The following is a 25,770-nucleotide window of genomic DNA, read 5'->3' as shown; positions in this document are numbered from 1 at the left end:
CTTTTGCTCAAACTTTTTGTTCTCTTTTCCTCCTAGCCATTCCTTCTTGCTTCAACCTTTCTCCAAGCTTTATTCACCTATCATCAATCAACCAAACACATCAAAGCTATGCTAAAAATCATGAGATATTCATTCTTTCATAATATATGACAATTATAGCATAAAACCTCATGAAATTGCATTAATTCATCTATGGTTGATTAAATCAAAGAAAGCATGAAAACCTACCCAATTGGCTTGCTTATGGCTCAAGAAAGTGCATAATTCAATTGAAAACAAAAGAAAAAGGCTAGTGAAACTAGGCTAAGATGACTTGTCATCAAGGTGGCTAGCTTTGCCATAGACCAACCGAAAGGGACTCATGCCAATTGGTGTTTTGTAAGCCGTTCGGTAGGCTCATAGTACGTCGTTGAGCTTAGCACTCCAATCCTTTCCAATATGCGTTTAATCTCCCGATTGGAAACCTCAGCTTGGCCGTTCGTTTGGGGGTGGTAGGCCGTGTCTACTTTATGCATGATGCCATATTTCTTCATTAGCCCTTCCATTCTCTTGTTCCAAAAATGTAAGCCTTGGTTACTCACGATTGCTTGTGGTGACCTAAAGTGACAAATTATGTTATTCCTCACAAAAGAAAGGACCACATTAGCATCGTCCGTCCGGGTGGGTATCGCTTGATATAGTGAGGGTTATTGTCGGTTTAGAATTTCTCTTAATATAAATAGAACTTCGTTGTAAGCAAAGTTCCAAACCAACTAATAACTCTCGATCAAATTTCAAAAGAATTGGTTGTCACAAGTTCAACCTCAATAAAAGTAACCGAAGTATTCAAACCTCGGGTCGTCTCACAAGGAATGGGCAAACATGTGCATCAACATTGGTTAGAAATCCGGGTTGCAAGTCATGAGCAAGGAATTAAACTAAGAATCCTAACAAGAAAGTAATCTTAAAATGCAAGAAACTAATTCAAGTAACTAAAGCAAGATGTAAGCAATTCCAAACTAATAAGATAACATCCAATATAATTCTACTCTAAAACTAAACAAATAACTATAACTAAGACAAAGCAATTAGGATTTTTGGGGTTTTCAAATATGAATAATAAAAGCAACTCTTGGCTAGATATGGGAATTGGGGTCACCATCCTTGTCTAATAACCATATATTGACAATTATGAGGAACCTGATAAACCCATATTTCATGAGTTCTTTTGTGCTTAATTAGAGTGATTTATTCAACTCTTCACCTACTTATTCACATTAATTGCATAGTTTTACTTTCCCTTCCTTATTATGTCATATAATGAAAAACATGTTTTCTAAGCTTTAAAAATTAATTATTCTAATTACCTTTATTTCGATTCGATGCCGTGATTAGTGTGTTGAGTAGTTTCAGATTTTCCAAAGGCAGAATGACTTAAAGGATGAAAAAGGAAACATACTAGAATGGAAGGAGGAAGCAAAACGGAGGTTTAAAGAAACTGGTGTCCACGCGATCGCATGGATGATGCGATCGCATGCCAAGCACGAATCAGCAGCGACGTGGCCGCAAGACTGACGCGACCACGCGCCTTAAGCAGAATACACATGACGCGGTCGCATGACTGACGCGACCGCGTGGCAAGGTAGAGCTCCGAATGACGCGACCGCATGACCCACGCGGATGCGTGACAGAGGCCACGCACCAGAAATTACAGAATATGCCCCCAGCGAATTCTGAAGCCCTTTTTGGCCCAGATCCAAGTACAGACAGCATAGACCAGAGGTTATAAAGTGTGGGAATGCTTCCATTCAAAGGGAGCTCGCATATTTTCACTTTTTAATGATTTAGATTTAGTTGAGAGGGACATCTTCTCTCTCTCTCTTTTAGGATTTAGGATTTCTTCTTGTTTTAAGAGTAACTCTGGATCCAGGTTTAATGTTCTTTTAGTTTTACTTTTATTTATTTATTCCAACATTTGAATTGATTATTATAATTTACGAATTATTCCATGTTACAGATTTCTAATTGAATTAATGATAATTTGAGGTATTTTCAGTTTATGATTGTTCTCTTGATTTAAGTTGCCATTGCTTCCCATCTAAGGACACTTTTATTATTTCAGCAATTTATTTTTTTTCTTTTGGTTTTGGTTAAGAATTCAGTAACTCAACAGTTATTAAACTCAACATAATTGATAATCGTTATCTTGCTAATTAAGTTGAACTTAAATAATCCCAACCTTTTCTTAGGAAATAATTAGGATTCAAAGGTCAATTTAATTAGTCCCTTGACTTTCCTTTGCTCCGGTAAAGGTTGACCAAGTGGAATTAAGATACAACTCTCATTATTATTGAGAAGGATAACTAAGTTGGACTTCTAATTTCCCTTATCTTGCCAAAAGTTGTTTTGCAGTTATTATTTATTTTTACTTGCCATTTAATTCACTCGTCATTTAAATTACTTGCTTCTCACCTTCTAAACCCCGATTACAACCTTTATAGCCAATAATAAGAACATACTTCCTCGCAGTTCCTTGAGAAGACGACCCGAGGTTTGAATACTCGGTTAACAATTTTTAAGGGGTTTGTTACTTGTGACACCCAACACGTTTGTAAGAAAGGTTGATTGCTTGGTTTAGTAACTATACTCACAACGAGAGTTTTTATAATCTCTAAACCATCAATCTTCTGCTCTTTTAAAATGGCGCCGTTGCCGGGGAACTGCTAACGTGTGCCTTATTATTGGTTATTGTAAATATTTTTCTTTTGCTTGTTTAATTATTGTTGTTTTTCCTTTTTCTCTTTATTTGCTAATATGAACTCTCACCCCTCTCGCTTTGAGTTTGGTTCTAATATTGTTAAAGGAAATAGAAGTTATAGCAGGAATGTGCATCAAGGTTAGACCAATCAAGGATGGATGGGGCCAAGAGGATCTAATCAACCCTTTAGGCAGCAACAGCCTCTGAGATATCCTGGACAAAGACCATTCTACCGTGCATACCCAGCTGTAAGACATGGTGGATAACCTTGTAACTACCAACAAGCCCCACCCCGTGCATATGAACCATCCTTTCAACATAACCTCGAACCACCACACTCACAAGCTTCTCTTCACCATTCGCCATCATATGATCCTTCCTTACCCCAATACCAATCCAATCGTTCCCAATCATCACCACTTTCCTTTGTATCATGTCTAAGTCTGGCAAACCGCGAAGCAAAGGATCGCCTGAAAGAAACAATGATTAAATTTCAAACAACCATTCAACAACTGGAGCAAGCACTAATTCAATGGGCCACTAGGTGCTCAAATATACAAGGATCAACCACAGCTCCATGTGGATAGCCCAATGAAGAGCATAGCATGAAAGAAATACTAGAGACTCCAGTAAACAAGACAGAGAATGAATTCGTACTAGAACACGTGGAAGAAGCTGTCATTGTTCAAGAAGAAGAATTGGTTGAAGATCTAGGCGATGCTGAACTTCCTTGGGAATACAGAATTGAGGAAAACTCCGTCCAAGACACTACAGTTGATGCTAAGGAGGATACCGTACAATCTCCAAGGCAAGTCATTTACGAAGAATCAGACGGAATAATCCAAGAAGCAAATTTCCTTGATGATGATAGTCACAAGTCTAGTTCTCCTAGTGATGAACTTGCGTCCGCAAGTGAATTCTCTGAGATCGAAGAATCTTCCCCAAGTGAATATGAAGATGATGCGGAGGTAGATTTTTCTCAACCTCCAATCTATGACTCAAGTGATGAGGAAGACATAGAAGACTTTGACCAGAATACAGATACAATTGAAGATCTTTGCAAGGAAGTGGAAGAATTCACAGAAGAACACAAGGACACGGAACTCGCAGAACCACCAAAAACACCTATCCCAAGGCCATTACCACCCAATACAAGCTTCAAGTAGGTTTCCATCCTTAACTTATAATTTTACTTATTCACTTGAATATGGTTTGCTTGAAACAGATGGCCAGCTTAGAGCTCTCTGCGGCTTTAAGAGTAAGAGGGAAATGGCTCGTAGTCAGAGCTGGTGCACCAGGTTCAATAAGGTTCCACGCTTCACCTCGAAGTACACGGATTAGTATCGTGCTCAATTGCATGGATCACAGAGAACGTTTGGTCGCCACGGTGAGATTCTACTCTTTAACCCGCCCGAATGGAAACTTACAAATCAAAATGGAGGCAGATCTAAAAACACAGCTTGGGATCATGGATTATGTTCTGACATTCGTCATCCCGGGAGGCTGGATATCTGTTTAAAGCTGCGCAGAAGCTTTACATTCCTAGTTTGGGACCCCGGAGGCTATTGGCATTCCAAGCACTGGTGGAGATTTTTGGACGAATTTAAACACAAGCCACCATAACAGGATACTCTTCCAATGTCCAACTTAAGGACTTTAACTAAAAGTGCTAGGTGGGAGACAACCCACCATGGTATGGTCGCTTCTTTTTCAATTTATTTCTTCTTAATTGCTTTCATTTTTCCTTTTTCATTTTTATTTATTAAACCTGGAATCATGCATAAGCATTCATGATAGTCATTGCATTCTGCACTTTTCATGCATATAAAAAAAAAAGGTTGCACGACGCGACCGCGTGCCCCATGCGATCGCGTCATATCGCGAAAAACACCACCCATGCGACCGCGTGATATATATATCGGCGTAAGGATCCAACGAACAGAAAGTTGGGCTGGAATCGTGCGGCCCTTGTGCGTTTCGCACATATTGGCCCACGCGATCGCATGCCCCATGCGATCGCGTCACTTACCCAATACCAATCCCACGCGACCGCGTGAGCGACGCGATCGCATCACATGGATTACACATCACCCCAAAAGGAGACAGAAAGTTGCGCTAAAACGGCACTGGAGGCGTGCGTTTAGCACGACTTCCAGCGACGTGATCGCGTGACCCATGAGATCGCGTCACCCTTCTTTCCCCCCTCTCATGCGATCGCGCACCCCCACGCGATCGCGTCACTCCCATTCTCGACCCAACCACGCGACCGCGTGCCCCACGCGGCCGTGTGGATTCGAAAATATAACCCCCCAGCCCGTGAACCCTATCAGTCGCGCAGCCCTCACCCCCAACCCTCTTCCCCTTCTCTGCCTCCTCTCCCTCCAACCACCACCCACCACCTTTCAGCCGCCACCGCACCATCACCCAGACGCCGCCGCCGACCCGCCACTGCCGCCGTACCACCCCCTCCCCTTCTCTCTCCTTCCTTCTTCCTCTCTCCTCCCCTTTCCACCGCTGCTCGCCGCCACCAACGCCCACCACCGCCGGCCATCCACTGCGCCCCACCCCTTCAGCCAGCAACACCAACCCCCACTTCCCACCCCTATCCTCTTCCTCCAACACTTAACCTAAACCCTTTCTCCGCCACCAACCCCCTCCGCCGCCACCACCGCGTCACCGTGCACCACCACCGCGCCGGACGCCGCCGCAGCCACCTTCTTCCCTGTTCCACCCTTCTGCTTACCAGGTTCCACAACACGCAACCATTTTTTTATCTGTTTGTAACTTTTCTGTATTTTTTATTCCGTTTATGTTCATAATTAGGATAGTTAGACTTGCATGTTGTAGTGGATTTTTAGGTTGTTAGGTAGCTTAGGCTGTGGTTAGTGGATCTAGGTCTGTTTACTTGCACTGTTCTTACTTCTGTTTTATCCTATTTGCAAATCTGTTGCTACTATAATCATGATTCATATGCTGTTTTCTTGTATGTTGCTGCTGTTTACATTGAGTTTTTACGTTTATTTTATATATTTATGTACATGCAGCTTGATTTTTTTTAATTCATATGAACTGATTAAATTGCTATTTATTTTCCGAGACAATCCAATTTTAGCCGGAATGCTGCCCAAATTTTTTTAATTTTGTTTTCATTCATGTTTTGGTTTGGCATTTCTGAAATTTGTTTTACTCTGCTTTACCCAAACCACTACATGAATGCTATGGCAGATCTTCTCATCCTTTTTGATTTCCTGGTTCATAAACTGCTTGTTCAATTATGAGTACTTCTATTCTTACCTGTGAATCCTTGTTATATGGAATTTTTCTATGCCACTTACCTTCCTAACTCACTGATTTTAATTTACTAATTTCTTTTTCAAATCCTAACCATACTAACCCTTTTGGTCTCTTTTCTGATTATTTTCACTTTCCTCTAACTTTCTAACCATGGCATATTGCTTATTTTCTTTCCATTTAACATTCATTCAATCACAATTCAATTACTCATTTTCCTTATTCTATTTCTCCCTTACCGCTTTGAGTTTCCTTTGTTTAATTGCCTATTTGCTTTCCTATTTTTTTGTCCATTCTTGATTTTCTGTTTTTCAGGATGTCTGCCTCACAAAGGAAAGGCAAAGGCAAGGCTACTGGCAAGCGCAAGAGAGGAGATTCCTCCCAGTCCATCATTGCTCTAATGCACGATTCATCATGGCGGGAGAAGAACTTCACACAGCAGGAGAAAGCTAACCAGCTGCTTCCTGCGGATGATCCTATAAAATTTGCAAACCGGTACTGTGAACTGAAGTACCCGGCTTTTGCAAACTCCAGAAACCTATACCTGGAACGTACCTTGAAGATTCCAGAGGCCCTCCAGCAGTACACTACTGAGCAAATTAAGCAAAGGGGCTGGTTCTTTCTGGAGAGACCACTGACAGAGGTCAATGCATCTTGGGTCAGGGAATTCTACTGCAACTACTACCTTACTACCCTTGATGCAGTGAACCTGAGGGGAAAGCAAATTCTGGTCACAGAGGAAGCCATAGAGACCATTCTCCAGCTCCCAGCCAAGTCTGATCAGCCAGATGGTTTTGCACAGCCAAGAGAGTGTACTTGAACAATGAGGCTCGGCTATGGCATCAGATCTTGAGTAATTTTGTGATGCCGAGTACTCACGAGACGGAGATCCCAGCTACCATGATCACCCTCCTTTGGTGTGTGCTGGAGGGTAAGGACATATACTTACCTCGTTTTATCCGGCATTATATGGCCAGGGCCCACATACGAGGCACCCTCCCCTTTCCTTACCTGGTTACACGGCTAGGCCGTCAGGCTGATGTGCCTTGGGAGGATGCCGATGAGAGACCCCCAGCAGCGGACTACAGGAAGATCATCCCGCACAGCAGGAACTTCCTTGCTTTAGGCTACAGACCACCACCTACCATTGCTACTGATGAGACAGCCCCTCCGTCTGCTGGACCCTCTTCATCCACAGCTGCCCCAGCTGCCCCTGCTACCACCACTGCATTTCCACCCGCCTCTGAGCCGGTCTATCGCCTTGTGCACCGTCTATTCCGCCAGTTTGATCAGATGGAGCGCCGTAACAGGCGCCGGTATGAGAGATTAGAGCGCCGCAGCAGGCGACGCTATTCCCATCTGAAGCTGATGATCAGACAGGGTGCCGACATCCCCTCCGAGCCCGACACCCCTTCAGAGCCATCAGAGGATGAGCACGAGGAGGAGGATAAGCACGAGGAGGAGCCTCATTCCCAGGTGGAGACTCATCAGCAGGCAGCCACAGAGCAGGCTGCCCCGCATCAGGAGGATATGCCCCAGATAGAGGCTGTAGATCCGGAGATCTCGCTCCAGTCTGTCCCACCTCCACAGCAGCCAGACCCTCAGCCCACCACCGCCACGGAGACCCCAGCTACCATCCCTACCATTGATGACACTCCTTCACACCTGGCTTGATTGAGCATCGAGGACGATGCTTCTTTTTAAGTGTGGGGAGGTCGCCATCTCTGGCGTTTATTTTGGTGAACCACTACATACTTTTTCTTTTATTTTGGATATTTTTTTCTGTATTTTCCTCTTTTTCTTTTACTGTTATTTTCTGAGTACTTATACATTGCTACTTGTGTATTTTACTCTATTTTCTGTATTTTGCATTTTTTGTTCATATTTTAGTTATTTAGTTTAGTTTAGTTATTTAGTTTAGTTTGCAATTCTGATTTATCAGTGGATTAATTAGTATAGTTTACCCTTTTTAGCATAAGATAGTATAGTTTAAATAGAAAAATATAAGAAGGAAGTAAACTAGAAACTTTAACAGAATCAAAATAACCCACACCTTGTATATATAGCATTACATGTTAGTTGACAACATTTCATCAAGGAGGAACATTAAAACTTTAAAAGCTACCCTAAATAATTTTTTTTCAAGAGAATAATGGGAATTTTTAACTAAACTTGCATACAATATATGAATGATATATGATGCTTGAGTTAGAGAACACACAGCCTGTGAGTCTTGAGCTTAAATTGTATGGTTGCATTCAAACCATAATTTATTTCTGTGTGTCACATTTCTTTTTATTCTGATGTTCTTTACTTTGCTTTAATTTATATGTCCAATTATAGAATATAGAATAGATACATACCAAGAGAATGATTGAGGCCATCATTTGATTTTAGCTCACTCACCCCAAATCAGCCGACCTTTTACATCACCCTTGTTAACCCCCTTGAGCCTTTTTAAAACCCCTTTATTCTATTTAGCCAAATTACTAGCCTTAAGCAGAAAAACAAAGGAAAATCCCAAGTGAATCCTTAGTTAGCTTAAGATAGAAAATTATGAATAGAGTTAAATGTGGGAGACCTTTTGGGAACATGGATGATAGAAACAAAAGGTAGAGAAGTTAAAAGGAATAAAATAAAATTTGGGAAGCATGCTCATGAGAAAATCTAAATGATTCAATTATCATATGCATTAAAAAAAAAGTTAATTTTTTTCAGCATTTAAATAAAAGGGGATACAAAAGAAATTCCTCAATGCAAAATAAAAACAATGCACATGGAATAGAAAAAAAAATAATAATAAGTGAAACATAAGCATGTAAAAATAAGTGGTAAATTATGGGAAATTAGGTAAAGAAATTTTATTTTACTAGATGTGTATGTTAAGTGAGATCTTAGTCTAATTAAGGATTCACTTATTAGCTCACTTAACCCTATACATAAATCCTTACCTTTACCTTGGCCCCATTACAACCTTAATTAAGACCTCATGACTTTTTGGTATGACTATATTCTATAATTGTTGATTGGTTAGATGAAAAACAAAGCTGTAGAAATTAAGAATAAAAAGAAAAATAGAGTGAATAAACCCAATAAACACTGAGTGACTAGAGAGTAAACACAAAATCCAGTGAGGGTTCAATAACTCATCAACATATATCTGTGCTTAAAATTTACTAATTTTTTTGCAAGTTTGTACAATATTTTCTTTCCCATCTCATTTGCTAAAGTGCTTTATTATTTAAGGGTTGGCTATATATATACACACAACTCCTTGAGAATGTGAATTAACTTAGCTACATGTAAACTTTATATATGAGTGGATGAATTAGAATTGCATGACTCATTAGGTAGATGCATTTAGCATAGGTTGCATTTCATAACATTCCATCACTTTAACCTTAATTATTTACCTTGGATTTAGCATGAGGACATGCTAGTGTTTAAGTGTGGGGAGGTTGATAAACCCATATTTCATGAGTTCTTTTGTGCTTAATTAGAGTGATTTATTCAACTCTTCACCTACTTATTCACATTAATTGCATAGTTTTACTTTCCCTTCCTTATTATGTCATATAATGAAAAACATGTTTTCTAACCTTTAAAAATTAATTATTCTAATTACCTTTATTTCCATTCGATGCCGTGATTAGTGTGTTGAGTAGTTTCAGATTTTCCAAAGGCAGAATGACTTAAGGATGAAAAAGGAAACATACTAGAATGGAAGGAGGAAGCAAAACAGAGGTTTAAAGAAACTGGTGTCCATGCGATCGCATGGATGACGCGATCGCGTGCCAAGCACGAATCAGCAGCGACGCGGCCGCATGACTGACGTGACCGCGCGCCTTAAGCAGAATACACATGACGCGGTCGCATGACTGACGCGACCGCGTGGCAAGGTAGAGCTCCGAATGACGCGACCGCGTGACCCACGTGGACGCGTGACAGAGGCCACGCACCAGAAATTACAGAATACGCCCCCAGCGAATTCTGAAGCCCTTTTTGGCCCAGATTCAAGTATAGACAGCATAGACCAGAGGTTATAAAGTGTGGGAATGCTTCCATTCAAAGGGAGCTCGCATATTTTCACCTTTCAATGATTTAGATTTAGTTGAGAGGGAGATCTTCTCTCTCTCTCTCTCTTTTAGAATTTAGGATTTCTTCTTGTTTTAAGAGTAACTCTGGATCTAGGATTAATGTTCTTTTAGTTTTACTTTTATTTATTTATTCCAACATTTGAATTGATTATTATAATTTACGAATTATTCCATGTTACAGATTTCCAATTGAATTAATGATAATTTGAGGTATTTTCAGTTTATGATTGTTCTCTTGATTTAAGTTGCCATTGCTTCCCATCTAAGGACACTTTTATTATTTCAGCAATTTATTTTTTTTCTTTTGGTTTTGGTTAAGAATTCAGTAACTCAACAGTTATTAAACTCAACATAATTGATAATCGTTATCTTGCTAATTAAGTTGAACTTAAATAATCCCAACCTTTTCTTAGGAAATAATTAGGATTCAAAGGTCAATTTAATTAGTCCCTTGAATTTCCTTTGCTCCGGTAAAGGTTGACCAAGTGGAATTAAGATACAACTCTCATTATTGTTGAGAAGGATAACTAAGTTGGACTTCTAATTTCCCTTATCTTGCCAAAAGTTGTTTTGTAGTTATTATTTATTTTTACTTGCCATTTAATTCACTCGTCATTTAAATTACTTGCTTCTCACCTTCTAACCCCGATTACAACCTTTATAGCCAATAATAAGAACATACTTCCTCGCAGTTCCTTGAGAAGACAACCCGAGGTTTGAATACTCGGTTAACAATTTTTAAGGGGTTTGTTACTTGTGACACCCAACACGTTTGTAAGAAAGGTTGATTGCTTGGTTTAGTAACTATACTCACAACGAGAGTTTTTATAATCTCTAAACCATCAATCTTCTGCTCTTTCAGAACCAAACTCATTAAGTTTACTTCTATACTTGAAGTATATTAAATGGTTTAGTCAACATCAACCTATAAGGTCCAACCTAGCTACTAATTGACTTAGTAGTAGGCTAGTGTCAATGGTTATCAAATTGACCACTAAAAGTTCACAAATCATCAAATCCATTAGACCCAATGACTCAAGTTTACCCAATTCCCTTAGCCTAGGCCAAGAGTAAAGAGAACTACTCCATAATCAAAGGAAACATTTCATCAAACACATGGTAAGCATTACTAAAAGACATATTCAAATTGCAACTAAATTGAAATTAACAAGTACCCACTAACAATTATCAATGTAAATTCACTCAAACAACACAATTAATCATGAAAATCATCAATGTAACATTAACAATTCAAGATCCATAAGATTCACAAAATGGGTAGAAAATGACAAGTGACAAGAAAACATAAATCTAACACAAGATTTAAACAAAATTTTACTAAGGAATTCAAATTAAGCAATCAAAACTAGTAATCCACAAGATCCAGTTCAGAATTCAATAAGGGAAGATCAAATCATCAAGATCTAGAGAGGAACAAGGGTTTTTCTCTCTAGAAGAACAAAAACCAAAAACTAGCTAAAAATTGTGTCTTAGTGTGAATGAATGATCCCCCCCGCTTTTCCCCCTAGCATCCTTGGGTCTTTTCCATGCAGAACCAGCTTGAATTTAGGCCTCTTGAGCCTCAGAAAACGCAAGGCATGATTTCCTTTAATGAGGTCACGTGCAGCTTGTCGCGCGTACGTGCCATGCATGCGTGTGCGCCAATTGATTTTGCAATCCACGCGTGCGCGCCATGTATACGTGCGCGCCGGTGTGGATTTCTCTAATCCGTGCGGATGCGCCGATCTTCGTGTGCTGCTTCCAGCTGTCCACATCCGCGCGTGGGCGTGAGGTGCGCGTGCGCGCCCATGCTGAAATTTCCAAAATCCAAATCTTCATGTTCCTTCCTCTTGTGCATGCTTTCTTTCTCTCTTCTAGGCCATTCTTGCCCTATAAATTCTGAAATCACTCAACAAACACGTCACGGCATCGAATGGTAATAAAAGAGGATCAAAATATAGCAATTCTAAGGAAAAAGAAGTATGTTTTCCATCATGAAATAATATTAGGAAGAGAACACAAAACCATGCAGTTCTTGTGAATAAGTGTGAAAAATATTGACAAACCCCCCTCCCCAAATTCTACACAATATAAACCACAAAATTGGGGTTTATCATCGCTTCCACTCATTTGGACACATAATCAACGGCTAGTAGAATGTAGAGAAAACCATTAGAGTTTGGGAATGGCCCCATGAAGTCGATACCCCATACATAAAAAATCTCACAAAATAGCATGGTTTATTGGGGTATTTCATCCTTCTTGAAAATATTACCAAATCTAAGACATTGAGAATAAGATTTACAAAAGAGAGAAGAGTCCTTGAAAAGTGTTGGCTACTAAAATCCACAATCTAGGATCTTTCTTGCCATCCTTTGAGGTCCATAATGGCCACCTCCCTCAGAGGAGTGGCAAGCTTCTAGGATTGATTAGAATTCGGTTTGTGGGATGCACCCTCGAATTACTTGATCCGCACCACATCTTCAAAGGTATGGGTCAGCCCATACATAATACTTTGATTCGCTTTTTAGCTTATCCTTTTGATGCTTGGAGAGATTAGGAGGAAAGGTGCGAGACACCAAGTAATTGGCAATTGGCACATACCAAGGTATGACTTCAGAGATTGCTTGCAAGCCATCAAAGGGAAAAGAATCATTAATAGGAGTGGAATTGCCCTTGGTGTGCTCAAGGTGACTCAAGTGATCCACCACTAGGTTTTGTGAACCATTCCTATCTTTAATTTCTAGGTCAAATTCTTGCAATAACAAAACCCATCTAATCAACCTTGGTTGGGATTCCCTCTTAGCCAACAAATATTTCAACGCAGCATGATCCGAGTACACTACCACCTTGGAACCAAGTAGATAAGCTCGGAATTTATCCAGAGCAAAAACAATAGCTAACAACTCTTTCTCGGTGGTAGTGTAATTGGATTGGGCTCTATCCAAAGTTTTTGATGCATAGCCAATGACATTAGGATTCTTACCCTCGTGCTGTGCTAGCGCGGCTCCCACCACAAAGTTTGAAGCACCACACATTATTTTGAATGGCCGACTCCAGTCGGGCCCTTTTACTATGGGAGCTTGGGTCAATGCAACTTTGAGCTTGTCAAAAGCCTCCATACATTCTTTGCTTAGATCAAATTCAACGTCTTTTTACAATAATCGAGATAGAGGTAGTGCCACCTTACTAAAGTCCTTAATAAATCGCCGGTAAAAACTTACATGACCAAGGAACGCACGGACTTCCCTCTCAGAGGAGGGGTAAGGCATACTAGATATAACATTAATCTTTGCCGGATCCATAGAAATACCATCGTTAGAGACAACGTGTCCTAAAACAATACCTTGTCTAACCATAAAATGACACTTCTCAAAATTTAAGACAAGGTTTGATTTAGTACACCTCTCCAACACTTTTGCAAGATTATCCAAGCAAAGATCAAAAGAGTCCCCATAAACACTAAAATCGTCCATGAACACCTCCATGCAATGCTCTAGAAGATCCACAAATATGCTCATCATACACCTTTGGAAAGTTGCCGGTGCATTGCATAAGCCAAATGGCATACGCTTGTTGGCATAAGTTCCAAAGGGGCACGTAAAGGTAGTTTTCTCTTGATCCTCTAAAACAATGTGGATTTAAAAATACCCCGAATAGCCATCTAAGAAATAGTAATGAGATTTACCAGACAATCGATCAAGCATTTGATCGATAAACGGTAGCGGAAATTTATCCTTCCTAGTGGCCGTGTTCAAACGCCGGTAGTCAATACATACCCTCCATGAATTTTGCACCCTCGTAGCTATAAGCACCCCACTCTCATTCTTGATTGTAGTAACCCCGGACTTCTTTGGGACGGCTTGGATAGGACTTACCCATTCACTATTGATGAGCCCCCGTGGACTATGTTGGTATAGAATTTCTCAATAAAATCCCGTTGCAAGTATAGCTCTTCCCAACAACAATCCTCGAGTATCAAATTTAGAAGGAATTTGGTTGTCACAAGTTTAACCCCAATAAAAGTAACCAAAGTATTCAAACCTCGGGTCATCTCACAAGGAATGGGCAAACATGTGCTTCAACATTGGTTAGAAATCCGGGATTGCAAGTCATGAGCAAGAATTTAAACTAGGAATCTTAACAAGCAAGTAATCTTGGAATGCAAGAAACTACTTCAATTAACTAAAGCAAAATGTAAATAATTCTAAATTAAGCAAGTAACTACAACTAAGACAAGGCAATTGAGGTTTTTGGGTTTTCAAATATGAATGATAAAAGCAACTCTTGGCTAGACATGGGAATCGGGGTCACCATCCTTGTCTAATAACCATTTCTTGACAATTATGAGGAACCAAACTCATTAAGTCTACTTCTATACTTGAAGTATGTTAAATGGTTTGGTCAACATCAACCCATAAGGTCCAACCTCACTACTAATTAACTTGGCAGTAGGCTGATGACAAGTCATCTTAGCCCATTCTAGCTAGTCTTTTTCTTTTGTTTTCATTAGAATTATGCACTTTTTTAAGCTACAAGCAAGCTAATTGAGTAGAATTTCATGTTTCCCTTGATTGAACCAACCATATGTGAATTCATGCCATTTCATGAGGTTTTGAGCTATAATTGTTGCATATTGTGGAAGATTGAATACCTCATGATTTTGAGCAAAACTTTGATTAGTTTGGTTGATCAATGATAGGTGAAGAAGGCTTGGAGAAAGGTTGAAGCAAAGAGGAATGGCTAGGAGTGAAGAGAGGACAATGGAATAAATGAAAATTGAACCGGGTTGCATGAAGTTAGCCCCAACGTTAGCCCCCTAACTTGGAGGCTAACGTTGGGCATGTAAATCATTCCCTGGAGGTGGCCAACGTTAGCTCCAACGTTAGCCCCCTAACTTGGAGGCTAACGTTGGAACTTAAGAATGTATCCCCTGGGCACCAACGTTTGCGCCAACGTTAGCCCCCTAACTTGGAGGCTAACGTTGGCACATGAACCACAATGGGGGAGTAGGCCAACGTTTGCGCCAACGTTAGCCCCCTAACGTGGAGGCTAACGTTGGCACTTGAATCACAAAGGAGGAAGGCCAACGTTTGCGCCAACGTTAGCCCCCTAACGTGGAGGCTAACGTTGGCACCAATCACACCAAGCAAGGCCAACGTTAGGGTCAAAGTTAGACCCCTAACGTTGGCGCCAACGTCCACACCAGAAGGATGTGGTTTGCTGATATGAAAAGTTAGGGTCAAAGTTAGACCCCTAACTTTGACCCTAACGTTGAAGACCAACGTTGGCTAACTCCATTTCCGGTTCAATTGGTTCACTTCGGTTCTTCTTCAATCTTCAAAGAGCAATCAACCAAGGCCTCTTTCAACCCAATTCCACCAAGGACAAAGGCCCAACTCAAGGCTTGAAGATCATTTTGGAAAGTGTATAAATAGGATAGAATTCAATTTATGAGGGAGCTTTCCTTTTAGAATTTGCAAAATAGTTTTGGAGAGCTTTTGTTACTGAGTGAACTTTAATTTCTTTGTTTCCATTGCTTTCAATTTCAATTTTACTTTTGTCTTGGATCTTGGATTGGAGAATTGAAGAAATTCTGTTTCAATCTCAATCTTGGATCTCTCTGTTTCTTTACTTTACTGTTAATTGAATTTCATTTCCGGTTCATTGTTCTTCATCTCTTTTCTTTGCAATTTACAATTTCTTTGCTATTGTTCTTGTTGGATCTAGGAAGGCATTGAGATCTAGACTTGGTTTTCTAGTCTCTGGGTCCTGAGATCTGAATTCTCATTTCAATTCTCTGTTTAATGCTTTCATTGTTCATTTACTTTGCTGTTATAATTTCCGGTTCAATCCCAATTCCCTTTTTTTTCTTCTGTTTGATGCACTTTAGCTTTTCTTTGTTTAAATTCTGCAAATCCACATCCCAATCCCCTTTACATTTCAAGCCATTTACATTTCTTGCACTTTAAGATTCCGCAATTTACATTTCTTGCACTTTAAGTTTCTGTCATTTAATTTCTTGTTCTTTAAGTTTCGGCAATTTATTTCTTGTTCTCTTTAATTTCATGCAATTTACATTCTGCAATTCACAAATCACCCAACCAACACTTGATTCTCTTGACTAAATCAACCACTAAATTAAAATTGCTCAATCCTTCAATCCCTGTGGGATCGACCTCACTCCCGTGAGTTTTTATTACTTGACACGACCCGGTACACTTGCCGGTTAGTTTTGGGTGTTTTGGTAGAGAATCGTTTCTCGCCAAAATATCTCATCAAGTTTTTGGCGCCGTTGCCGGGGATTGATTAGATTGACAATGATTAAGTGAGGTGGTAATCTAGATCAAGCACTTTTTCTTTATTTTTCTTTAACTTTTGATTAACCCGCTAACTGTTTGAAATTTTGTTTAAACTAAACTTCATTCTAGCAGTAGAGTGAAGTAATCTTGCTGGTGTTTCTTTTGTCTTGTTTGTATGTCAGGTACAAGGAGATCCGCTCCTGTGTTATCTGAAGTTGATCAGAGAACTCTTAGAAGGATAAGAAGAGCCGAAAGAGGGAAAAGTATTGTTGGAGAAGAAGAATCAGACGAAGAATTCCACGAGATGGAAGGAGATACATCTAATCCAGAAGGAGGAGTTAATAATCCACCACAACAGAGGAGAGTATTGGCTTCCTACACTTTTGCAAATGCTAGACATTGTGGAAGCAGCATTCTCACCCCTAATGTCAATGCAAATAACTTCGAACTGAAGCCACAACTCATCACATTGGTCCAGAACAACTGCTCATTTGGAGGAGGACCATTGGAGGATCCAAATCAACATCTATCTACCTTCTTGAGGATCTGTGACACTGTCAAATCCAATGGTGTGAATCCTGAAACCTACAAGCTTCTGCTGTTCCCGTTCTCATTAAGGGATAAGGCTGCACAATGGCTTGAAACTTTTCCCCAAGCAAGTATCACTAGTTGGGATGACTTGGTGACTAAATTTCTAGCCAAGTTCTATCCACCCCAGAGAGTCATCAGGCTGAAAACCGAGGTGCAGACATTCACACAATTAGATGCTGAATCCTTGTATGAAGCATGGGAGAGGTACAAAGCCTTAATCAGAAAATGCCCTCCAGAGATGTTCAATGAATGGGACGTGCTGCAAAATTTCTATGAAGGCCTTACATTGAAATCTCAGGAGGCATTAGATCATTCTGCTGGAGGTTCACTACAATTAATGAAAACTGCTGAGGAAGCTCAGAATCTGGTGGACATGGTGGCCAACAATCAGTATTTCTTTGCGCATCAAAGAAGCCGCCAACCATCACAAAGAAGAGGAGTTATGGAACTAGAAGGAGTGGACTCAATCCTAGCTCAAAACAAGATGATGCAGCAGCAAATTCAACAACAATTTGAGCAAATGGCCAAGAGGATTGATAGTCTCCAAGTCGCAGCAGTCAACACTAGCCAACCATCAACCACATGGGGACAGAGTGAAGAGACTCAAGAGGAGCAACAGCAAGAACAAGTCCAGTACATGCACAACCAAAATTCTGGGCTAAATGAAGTATATGGCGACACTTACAACCCTTCTTGGAAGAACCACCCAAACCTTAGGTGGGGGACAATCACAACCAAAATCAACAACCATGGCAAAGAAACTCAAACCAAAACACTTTAAGAAACAACCAAAACCACAACCAGCAGCAAACTAACCAAAACCCCTACAGAAAACCTCAAAACAACTACTCCAACCCCAACCATTACCAATCTAATAACCAATCCACTAACCAAAATGCCTATCATCCACCATCCACATTTCACAACCCACCACAAGCATCACCTAAATCTCAAAGACTCACCAACTTGGAAACCTTGATAGACAAAATGTGGAAACACCAAGAAATGACAACCAAGAACCATGAAGCCTCCATGAAGAGCCTAGAGAGGCAAATTGGGCAAATCTCCAAACAGATTTCTGTTGAGAAACCTTCAAGCTCACTGCCGAGTGACACAATCCCAAATCCTAAGGAAGAATGCAAGGCAATACAATTGAGGAGTGGAAGAGTCTTGGTGAAAAATGAAGAAGCAACCAAGAAGCCAAAGGAAAGTGACAAGAAACAAGCCGAAGAAGAGAAAGTCAATGACAAGAAGGAGACAGCAAGCAAGCCAACTCAGAATCAAGCTCAAGAAAAAGAAGATCAGCCACAAAAATCAAGAAAGGGAAAGGAAGTAATTAAAGAGCCAACTGAGGACCAAAGGCAGGGAAATAACTTTACTCCCCCCTTGCCATATCCTCAAAGGTTTAACAAGGAAACTAAGGACCAACACTTCCCAAAATTTCTTGAAATCTTCAAGAAGTTAGAGATCAATATTCCCTTAACTGAAGCACTTGAGCAAATGCCCCTGTACGCAAAGTTCTTGAAGGAACTTATCAACAAGAAGAGGAGTTGGCAAGATAATGAAACTGTACTGCTCACTGAGGAATGCAGAGCACTAATCCAGAAGGGACTTCCTCCCAAACTTGAGGATCCTGGGAGTTTCTTTCTACCCTGCGCCATTGGCAGTATGACTATCAAGAAGGCGATGTGTGACTTGGGAGCTAGTATCAATCTGATGCCTACCTCTCTAGTGAAAAAGTTAGGCATAAAAGAGGTAAAACCAGTACAGATGTCTTTAGAATTGGTGGACAAATCAGTGATATGCCCCAGTGGTATAATTGAGAATCTTCTAGTCAAGGTAGATAGATTCATCTTCCCTGCAGATTTTGTGATCCTGGATTCGAATCAGGATGAGGGCGACTCCATTATACTGGGAAGACCGTTCTTAGCCACTGCTAGGGCCATCATAGACATAGAGCAAGGAGAATTAACCCTCAGGATGCATAATGAAAGTATCACTCTGAGTGTACTACCAGAAACACAGAACAGTAATGAAAAGAAGGATGGTACAGAAACAGACAAGGAAAATCTGCAGTGGAGGGAGGAAATCAACAAGACAAACAACAACTGCCCTCCCAAGCAAGAGATAGATGATACAGCAGGCCAAAAAGAGAAAGAGACTGTGCAAAGTAATGAAGAAGCTCAAGGGAACATTGTAGTATTGGCAACTAAGAAAAGGAATTTCAAAAGGGAGCCAGTTTTCAAAGAAGAAGAATTAACAAAAGGAAGGAAGAAAAACAAAAACAGAATCAAAAAGGGGTGGAAGAACAAAAAAATTCCAACAGAAGGGCTCTCCAAAGGTGACAAAGTGCAGTTAGTCTATCAACAACTGGGAACAGACCAACAGACTAACGATTACTATACTGTGAGCAATATATTATCACTAGAACATGCTGAGATAGAGCACCAAGGAACAAAGAAGAAGCTCACGATCAGAGGGGACAAGTTGAGGCACTACAAGCACCAACCACCATAAAAGAAAGCTTCAATGTCAAGCTAGTGACAATAAAAGAGCGCTCCATGGGAGGCAACCCATGCTTTAAGATTCTTGTCATTTTACATTCAATAAACTATGGTCACTTGATGCATGAATTCTTTTCTCTTTTCATGAACATGTCCATTTATTGCATGCACTATTTTAAAACATATGCTAAGTTGATATGTCTTCAAGCACACTTAACCAATATCATAAAGGATTTTGTTTTACATGCTTAAAATGTTTTGATAGAGCATATGGCCGAACACTAAGTTTGGTGTCCACATAGCTTCATGAGAATCTAGAATTCATGCATCAATAATCATACATTTGTCATTTTTCAAAACCTTATAAATAGAATTTTCTTTTAATGAAGGTATTAATTGTGATGAACCCTTTGACAAGAAGCAAGTTTGGTGTTCATCAAACCTTGATGCACCAATTCGAGGATACAATTAATCCTTCATGAAAAAAAAAAAAAAGAAAAAGAAAAAGAAAGTATGATGAAAACAATTCTTATGAACAATTAAACTTCACTAATTGGAGGAAGAAACTCATTTTCTTTATATATTACCAAACATCAAGTTTGGTGTCCTCCAAAGGAAGTGTCACGGTTCACATGAGATAAGAATTGATAGTTCACATATTTTTACTAAAAAGAATAATATTGCTACGGTGGGATAAGACTAATGCATGTGTCTTGTTGTGATGACTAGGAGGTCAAAGAATCTTCAATGAAAAGAAGGACAAGACAAAAGAAAGCATAGCATAAGGACAAATTCATATCACATGCTTCAAGAAAAAAATCTGCCCCTCATTGAAAATGATCACGGCAAAGGCTAGGGAAGGAGCAAATTTTGTCTTCATTCATCCATACATGCACACCCTTGATCTCCATGGTGTCTAATTGCATCCTAGCCCTTTATTTCTCATATAAAAGCATACCACCTTCAAGCCATGCACATGACCGAATCACTCCTCAACATTACAAGTCTTGTGCAACTTTTTCTTTTACTTTAAACTCCAAACACTTAATCTTCTCTTCATAATTCCCTAGCAAGTTCAGTCCGAATCTCTTCCTCCAACCACACATCAAAACTCTCCAACACTCTCCACATTCCCTCTCAACCAACCAAGTGATTATGGCATCCTCCTCAAGAACCAAACGACGAAAAGGAAAAGATCCAATAGTAGAGGAAGAAACACATGAGTATGACCAATGGAAGTTCAAGTCTTGGTCTCATCAAATGCAAATTCAATGGATGAACGAGAAAAAAATTTATCCTGAGATTCCATTCATGTTGCCGGATGATGGGTGTCAAGAAATAAAGAACAAAATCCGGAAGAGAAGATGGGAGGAACTTACATCACCAATCTCTCGAATTAATACCAATATCATAAGAGAGTTTTATGCAAATGCCCCAAGGATTGACATGCGTGGACCCCCAACGTACAAGAGCTATGTGCGTGGGGTGGAAGTAGACTTTGGCCCAGATGCAATTAAGAAAGTTTTGAAACTAAAGTCAGTGCGCTTTGATGAACCGGGATACCAACAAAGATTGACTGAGGATCAAAATTATGAAGAGATTGCAAGAGACATTTGCTTTGAGAACTCAGGATGGGAGGGAGATAACAAGAACCGATACAAGTTCCTGAAGAGATGTAACCTCATTCCGGAGGCAAAAGGATGGTATGAGTTGATGAAAAGGTCAATTCTGGGGACAGTGAACACCTCAGAAGTTAACAGGGAGAGAGCCTTAATGCTGCATTGTATCATGGTGGGTGGAGAGATAAGAGTTCATGAGATCCTTGCAAGAGACATCGTAAGGATAGCAGAAAAGAATTCGGCCGGATCCTGGTTGTACTATCCGAGCACCATTTGGAAGTTGTGTGCAAAGGCCAAGGTTCCATTGGAAGAGGAGAATCCAATGTGGCTAAGCCAAGGCATGCCCATAACCATTGAACGAATGATGTTGCCCCTTGAAGCACACCAAGGCCGAAGGCCACATGGAGGAAGGGAAAGAGAAGAGCAAATGGAAGAAGATGAGCCCCACATGGAAGAAGAGCCACAAGAAGAGGAGGAACAGCCACACTTTTTCTCACAAGGCAATATGGACATGACTCAAATGCAAGAAGCAATAGGGAGGTTATCTCAGCAATACACAAGAATCCAAGCAAGGCAAGAGGAATATCATTCTCTGTACATGCAAAACCAACAAGCACAAGAAGAAAGAGAGCTGAGAATAATCAATAAACAAAATGAATTCGAGTCAAGATTTCTTGCGATGCAAGAAGAACATGCCTTTCAATCTCATGAATCTTTGGGAAGTTGGAACAAATGCAAGCTGAAAGTTTGAAGGCCTTCAAGGAGTTCACAACACTCCAAGAAGCAAGGTATGAAGTGCAAGCCGATTACAATGTCAATAGCCAAATCAAACTAAACTATATTGGAGAACATTTGCATCACATGGATCCGGCATTCCCAACTTTTGATGAATTTTTCAAAATGAGAAGTGAGATGGAAGTGAACAGGGCTATGAGACTTGAAGATAGAGTGGAGGAGGCTATGAACAAGGCTGGCTTTTGGCAAGATCAAGAACCACCAAACAAAGATGGTGGGAACACTAGCAGCCAAGTATATGAAAGGAGAAAGAAAAGGCATGACAAATAAAAGGTGGATTTGCTCCTTGATCATCACAACATGCATTCTATCTGTTCTAATCTGTTTTTGCATTTTTTTTTTTTGTAGTCATTTAAAAGTCTTTGCATTGTGTTGGTTATTTCAAAATAAGTAAGCTAGTTCATGTGTTGGCTTGTGTGTTCATTTTCACTTAACAAGAAGTATGTGTTGTCCCCTGCATCTTTAAATTCAATAAAAGAACAGTTTGAATGTGAAGTGAATTGGTCTCTGTTAGTTAGAAGTGGAATAAAAGCAAGTGGTGGTGTGTGTGTGATTGTATAATAGCTCACTTTTAGTGAATAAAGAGCTAGGATATCTCCTTCTAAGTAGAGAGTGGCCTATTGTCTATGAATCTCAATTGAATAGAATTCCTTGGTTAGAAAGAAAAACAAAAAGAAAGAAAGAACAAAGAAAGCCAAAAAATGGCAAAACAAAAGAAAAACAAAAAGAAACAAAGCTGGACACCAATAGCTTGAACCCTGAAATATATGCCTGTGATGTTTTTGTACTAGGATCTGCTTGGATTAGTAAGCTCTTAGGAGTGCCTCAACACTTGGTGACTTGGGTTAACTAACCCGGGATCATCAGCTGAAAATCCACTATCAAGAGCAACCTAACTACAAAGCATTTAGTAGCCCAAAGAGGTGCTGGGCATCAATGTTTTAAGAAGGAATGTGAGCCAAGTGTCTATGGTGAATAATGTGTCAAGTATAAAGGAAAGAAAATGAACTTGCTACACATGACACTCAAATGAAGCTTTTGAATAAAGTAATAGCCAAGGATAAAGGAATAATGAGAGGTCATAGCAGTATGTCACTTGAAACTTGAAGGAGACTTTCTAGGCCTAGGAGTCAATAAGAAGTGAGCATTTGCATATCCACATAAAACCCCATGAACTATCAATAACACTTTGCTAGCATGAACTTCCTCTTCCATTTCATTCTTCTTCTTAAAATTCATTTCTTGCTTGGGGACAAGCAAGCTTTAAGTTTGGTGTTGTGATGACAAGTCATCTTAGCCCATTCTAGCTAGTCTTTTTCTTTTGTTTTCATTAGAATTATGCACTTTCTTAAGCTACAAGCAAGCTAATTGAGTAGAATTTCATGTTTCCCTTGATTGAACCAACCATATGTGAATTCATGCATTTCATGAGGTTTTGAGCTATAATTGTTGCATATTGTGGAAGATTGAATACCTCATGATTTGAGCAAAACTTTGATTAGTTTGGTTGATCAATGATAGGTGAAGGTTGGAGAAAGTTGAAGCAAAGAAATGGTAGAGTGAAGAGAGGACAATGGAATAAATGAAAATTGAACCGGTTGCATGAAGTTAGCCCCAACGTTAGCCCCTACTTGGAGGCTAACGTTGGGCATGTAAATCATTCCCTGGAGGTGGCCAACGTTAGCTCCAACGTTAGCCCCCTAACTTGGAGGCTAACGTTGGAACTTAAGAATGTATCCCCTGGGCACCAACGTTTGCGCCAACGTTAGCCCCCTAACTTGGAGGCTAACGTTGGCACATGAACCACAATGGGGGAGTAGGCCAACGTTTGCGCCAACGTTAGCCCCCTAACGTGGAGGCTAACGTTGGCACTTGAATCACAAAGGAGGAAGGCCAACGTTTGCGCCAACGTTAGCCCCCTAACGTGGAGGCTAACGTTGGCACCAATCACACCAAGCAAGGCCAACGTTAGGGTCAAAGTTAGACCCCTAACGTTGGCGCCAACGTCCACACCAGAAGGATGTGGTTTGCTGATATGAAAAGTTAGGGTCAAAGTTAGACCCCTAACTTTGACCCTAACGTTGAAGACCAACGTTGGCTAACTCCATTTCCGGTTCAATTGGTTCACTTCGGTTCTTCTTCAATCTTCAAAGAGCAATCAACCAAGGCCTCTTTCAACCCAATTCCACCAAGGACAAAGGCCCAACTCAAGGCTTGAAGATCATTTTGGAAAGTGTATAAATAGGATAGAATTCAATTTATGAGGGAGCTTTCCTTTTAGAATTTGCAGAATAGTTTTGGAGAGCTTTTGTTACTGAGTGAACTTTAATTTCTTTGTTTCCATTGCTTTCAATTTCAATTTTACTTTTGTCTTGGATCTTGGATTGGAGAATTGAAGAAATTCTGTTTCAATCTCAATCTTGGATCTCTCTGTTTCTTTACTTTACTGTTAATTGAATTTCATTTCCGGTTCATTGTTCTTCATCTCTTTTCTTTGCAATTTACAATTTCTTTGCTATTGTTCTTGTTGGATCTAGGAAGGCATTGAGATCTAGACTTGGTTTTCTAGTCTCTGGGTCCTGAGATCTGAATTCTCATTTCAATTCTCTGTTTAATGCTTTCATTGTTCATTTACTTTGCTGTTATAATTTCCGGTTCAATCCCAATTCCCTTTTTTTTCTTCTGTTTGATGCACTTTAGCTTTTCTTGTTTAAATTCTGCAAATCCACATCCCAATCCCCTTTACATTTCAAGCCATTTACATTTCTTGCACTTTAAGATTCCGCAATTTACATTTCTTGCACTTTAAGTTTCTGTCATTTAATTTCTTGTTCTTTAAGTTTCGGCAATTTATTTCTTGTTCTCTTTAATTTCATGCAATTTACATTCTGCAATTCACAAATCACCCAACCAACACTTGATTCGCTTGACTAAATCAACCACTAAATTAAAATTGCTCAATCCTTCAATCCCTGTGGGATCGACCTCACTCCCGTGAGTTTTTATTACTTGACACGACCCGGTACACTTGCCGGTTAGTTTTGGGTGTTTTGGTAGAGAATCGTTTCTCGCCAAAATATCTCATCATAGGCTAGTGTCAATGGCTATCAAATTGACCACTAAGGTTCCCAAATCATCAAATCCATTAGACCCAACGACTCAAGTTTACCCAATTCCCTTAGCCTAGGCCAAGAGTAAAAATGACTACTCCATAATCAAAGGAAACATTTTATCAAACACATGGTAAGCATTAATAAAAGATCTAATTAAATTGTAATTAAATTGGAACTAACAAGTACCCACTAACAATTATCAACATATAATCACTCAAACAACACAAGTAATCATGGAAATCATCAATGCAACAATAACAAATCAAGATCTACAAGATTCATGAAATGGGTATAAAATGACAAACAACAAGAAAACAAAAAACTAACACAATATCTAAACAAACTTATACTAGAGAATTCAAATTAAACAATTAAAACTAGTAATTAACAAGATCCAATTCAGAATTCAACAAGGGAAGATCAAATTAGAGCTAGATCTAGAGAGGAACAAAGGTTTCTCTCTCTAGAAGAACAAAGAACCAAAAACTAACTAAAATTATGTCTAAGTGTAAAATGATTGATCCCCTCCTTTCCCCTAGCATCCTTGGGTCTTTTCCATGCAGAACCAGCTTGAAATTGGGTCTGATGAGCCTCAAAATTGCCATGCATGATTCCTTTAATGAGGTCTGTGAGCTTTCCGCGCGTGCGCGCCATGCGTGCGTGCGCACCGATTGCTTTTGTGATCCACGCGTGCGCCCATGTGCGCGTGCGCGTCAGTGGA

This window comes from Arachis hypogaea, chromosome 19, assembly GCF_003086295.3.
Source record: "Arachis hypogaea cultivar Tifrunner chromosome 19, arahy.Tifrunner.gnm2.J5K5, whole genome shotgun sequence".
NCBI classification, from domain to species: Eukaryota; Viridiplantae; Streptophyta; class Magnoliopsida; order Fabales; family Fabaceae; genus Arachis; species Arachis hypogaea.
This window is presented reverse-complemented; position numbering follows the sequence as displayed.